Genomic DNA, 3,820 nt, shown 5'->3' with positions numbered 1-3,820 from the left:
AGTGCCCACCTGGAGCCCCAGTGCTGGGAGCTGCCACAGAGCAGTGCCCAGTCTCTGAGGATGAGCTGGCAGCCAAGCCTACTAGGGAGTGGTTTAGATACAAGGAGGGGCCCTGAGCACAGCCAGGGGCAAAGCTGATGTGTCGGGATGGGCCTGAGGTTCCCAGTCACCCACCCACCAAACAGCAGGAAATGGGCTCACCTGTCACTGTGATGGAGACGGGGTTGCTGTTCCTAAATGACGTTGTTCCATGTCTCCAGTACGCACAGGTGTAGGACCCAGCCTGTTCCCTCTCAGCTAGGAACTCGAGCTGGGACTCTAGACTTTCCCTGAGCAGAGTGCTGGGGCCCTGCTGCCCTTTTCGGAAGAAGAATCTGTACGTCCCATGCCGATCACCACGAGGAGGGGAGCACACGAGCGTAACCGGCTGCCCGGGGGAATACACCATGGAGCTGGCTCTCACGGAGAGGGTAGGATCCAGTCGGGGATCTGGAACAGAGGCAGGAGGGTCAGTGGAGAGGGGAAGGCCAGGATGCACTCAGGAGAAAATGAGAAGTGAGAAGAGATCAGCCCTGGAGAAATAGAAACACAAACCGGCCACATGTCTCCACCTGGCACCAACCCCCACACTGGGAAATGCCCCACAGCAAGGCTACGTCTAGACTGCAGGCTTCTTGTACAGGATCTCTTGTGTAAAAACTTCTTGCGGAAAAGTGCATCCACACTGCAATGCACTTTTGCGAAATAGCATCTTAAAGACTGCATGGACGCTCTCTCTAAAAAATCTCTGATTGCCATGGGCACAATGGGCAGCAGGGCACTTGTGCTTTTTCCTCTTTCTTCTTCTTGAACAAAAAAGCCCCTCTCCCCATCCACACACCTTTTCATGAAAGAGGTGTTTCACAAAAAGGCGTCTCCCTTGTAGAATGAGGAACACCTAAGCCAGGAAATCTTTGCTATTCTTTCCTTTTTTCTGCACTAAAAAGCACTTGAGGTGTGGATGCTCTGCCGGTTTTATTGGAAAAATGGCCGTTTTACTTGAAAAAGTCTGTAGTTTAGACATAGCCCAAATGAACCACGGCCTGATTCTCTCTCTCTTGTGTCCCATTTTCTCTCTCTCGCAATGAAGAAAACCTGAAGTTCATTCCCAGCTGGAATTTGTGCAACTCCTGCTCCCAGGAGCCGGGTCATGTTGAATCCCTGTCTGGTCACCTGCAGAACTTTCCATTGTCGCGTGTCTGTTCCCCACGTCGGAACTTCTGGGCAAGGATTCAGTTGCCCCCGAATCTTCCCTTTGTGACACTGAACATGGACCTGCCTTCTGCACAGATGGACAAATTCCTCCCCCAGTCTCTGCATCTTCAGCCCTGCACCCCACAGCCTGCAATTCCTAATATCCCTGCCCTGCCCCCCAAAATGCTGCTCTCCCCTTCTGGGAACAGATGAGCTGGGAAGGGGATTGTGCCGAGGAGCAATCAGGACACAATTGGCCTTTTCCATGAGAGAGAAGCAGTGTCAGGAGCAGAGCTGGGTGGAAAAGTTCCTTTACGTATCTCAGTATCCACAGGCTGCCCCCTCTCCATGCAGGAGACGGGTGATGGCAGGTTGGGAGGGCCCTTCATTCTCCAGTGCAGATCCAGATCCCACGCTCTGGGGGAAGCAGGAGGCCGAAAGGGGCAGGGCCGTTTCTTCCAATGCTTCAACCCCAGGCCCCCAGCAGTAGCTAGAAGGTGCTAAACAGAAGTGAGGAGGGTTGCCCGGATGTGGGGGAGGGAGGGGGAGCTTTTCCACTCACTGCCTCTGCTTTGGGATCTCTGTTAAACTTGCTTTTAGTGTCCTGGCTGGTGGTGCAGGGTCTGTGCCCCTGGCCCTGAGCCCTCTGTGGGGGTCCAGAGCTGGGGCAGAGAGACCCCTCTCCACACACAGCTCCAAACTGAGAGGCCCTGCCCAGGGGCCCTCACTCTCATTGAGAGATGGGAGCTCAGTCTCTGTGGCCCGTCCACCCCTCACTCTCTCTGCTGGAACTGCCACGGAGGGGCTGGGTTGTGCCCATGGGGCTGAGGCAGCTTCTCCCCTATGGCCTATGCTGGGACGCACGGAAGAGATGCCACAAATAGCCATCAGCTGGGACTGCTCTTCTACCCCCATGGACATGGCTCTAGGCTGGAACTACAGCTGCAGGTTCCATGGGAAACTCTTGTGAATGGGCAGCGGGACCCACCCGGGGGTGACACGGAGGCACCTGGGAATCCCTCTTCCCTGCAATTTCAAGCACCCCCATGTGGAGGCAGGGGATCCCCTCCCCCCACTGTCTGAGTCCTCCCACCCACCGCAAGCATCTCAGCAAGGTCAGGAGGCGTCGTTACCTGAGGGGGTCACCGGCCTGAGGAGACTCTGGAGTGAGGCTGGAGGAGAAGAGCAGAGAGGGGGTCAGAGCTCTGGGGAGGGGCTGGGGGAGCAGGGGAAGGGGAGACGTGGGCAGAGAAGGGGAGTCTCCTGACAGACACACACCGAGGGGCTGGGGGCCAGGGGAGGCACTTACCCAGCAGAGATAGGAGCAGAGGCAGCGCCATGCTGAGCCGATCATGCTGTGCTGGGAGCTGGGTTCTCAGCTCAGCTACCGGCCCCATGTGGCCACAAGGGATGAGGGGGAGTGGGACTCAGGCAGCGGATTTCACAGCCTCAGGTGTGGTCACCCCTCAGCTTGGCAACATGACCACATTCGGTGCTCATTGTGCAGGGCGTGTGGGGGACAGCTGCCAATTTCCCTCTGCTGATACTGGGGGGAGGAGCTAAACCAGCAGCCCCAAGTGACTGACAGCTCTGGGGTTGGGCCAAGGATTCCTCTGGGGCAAAGGAAATTCAGCTGAGTTACAGGAGCTTACAGCAGGTCCCATCAACTGCAGGAGACGCAACACACTGACCCCAGCGGGGGACTGGTGATAGCTCCCCTGCCAGGCCCAGAGCCAGCTGGGGTCCTGCCGCATGTTTAAAAATAACATTGGGGAGCTCTGCTGGACTTCTGGTAATTGTGGCACAGACAGCGAGTAGGGGCAGGTTTCCAATTTCCAAACCCTGACCCCATCAGATGACACAGACCCCGCTCTGGGGAACAGGATCTGGAGGCCGGGCCATGCCCAGCTGGAGATGGAGCCTGGCTGGGAAAGCACTGGGACGTGAGCAGAAAAGGGGGGCAGCCCGGCTGAGATGCGGGCTGAGGGAGAAGCTCTCCTGTCCCTCTCTGGTCACTGGAGGCTGGGGGGAGGTTGGGAGAGATGCTCGGTACAGACAGCCTGGGGAGAGCCAGGGGACGTGTCCAGAGGAAATCCAAGGTAGAGAAGCAAGCAAGGAAGCTCAGAGCATCTAAGATCTTAGCTTCTCATCACAGTGCCCTGGGTCCGCCCCTAGGAATGGTGGACGGGATTCTCCCACAGACGGATGAGCAGCATGGCTGGGTTTGGGAGAACGTCCTCAGAGTCACTGGTCTGTTCAAGATCAGATAATCCCCCTGCAGAGCCCAGGCGAGTGTGAACGGGCTTCAGATTACGGAGCCCGGGCAGGGACAGAGAGCTGTGCTGAGCGGAGTTTAGTTCACTGGCCTTTGCGGGAGGGGAGGGTTTTAATGTGACCCAGCTCCAAAGCTCCTTCTTCAACAGCAAAATGTCCATAGGACTCGCGCTGTGACACCGCGGCCAGAACCCTCCCAGGACACGGCTGCATTTTAGTCACTCACTGAAGTGTCTGTGGTGCCCAAAGCCCCTTCAGACCCTGTGGATGTTTCTCAGACCTGGGTCTCCCCCTCCAAAGGGGTCACCTTGAG

The 3,820-nt window shown here is 57.1% G+C and overlaps 1 long non-coding RNA gene across 1 annotated transcript; it reads right to left on the bottom strand.

Moving 5' to 3' along the window:
• Positions 1-207: 207 nt before the first annotated feature.
• Positions 208-2,811, bottom strand: LOC142821048 (uncharacterized). The gene is made up of 3 exons (XR_012898092.1): positions 2,543-2,811; positions 2,367-2,405; positions 208-489 (listed from the first exon to the last, which is right to left on the bottom strand). It is a non-coding gene; the product is annotated as an uncharacterized LOC142821048 (long non-coding RNA).
• Positions 2,812-3,820: the final 1,009 nt, after the last annotated feature.

This window comes from Pelodiscus sinensis, chromosome 30, assembly GCF_049634645.1.
Source record: "Pelodiscus sinensis isolate JC-2024 chromosome 30, ASM4963464v1, whole genome shotgun sequence".
Classification (NCBI taxonomy): domain Eukaryota; kingdom Metazoa; phylum Chordata; order Testudines; family Trionychidae; genus Pelodiscus; species Pelodiscus sinensis.
The sequence above is the reverse complement of the archived record's forward strand: the minus strand, read 5'-3'. Positions and strand labels throughout refer to the sequence as shown.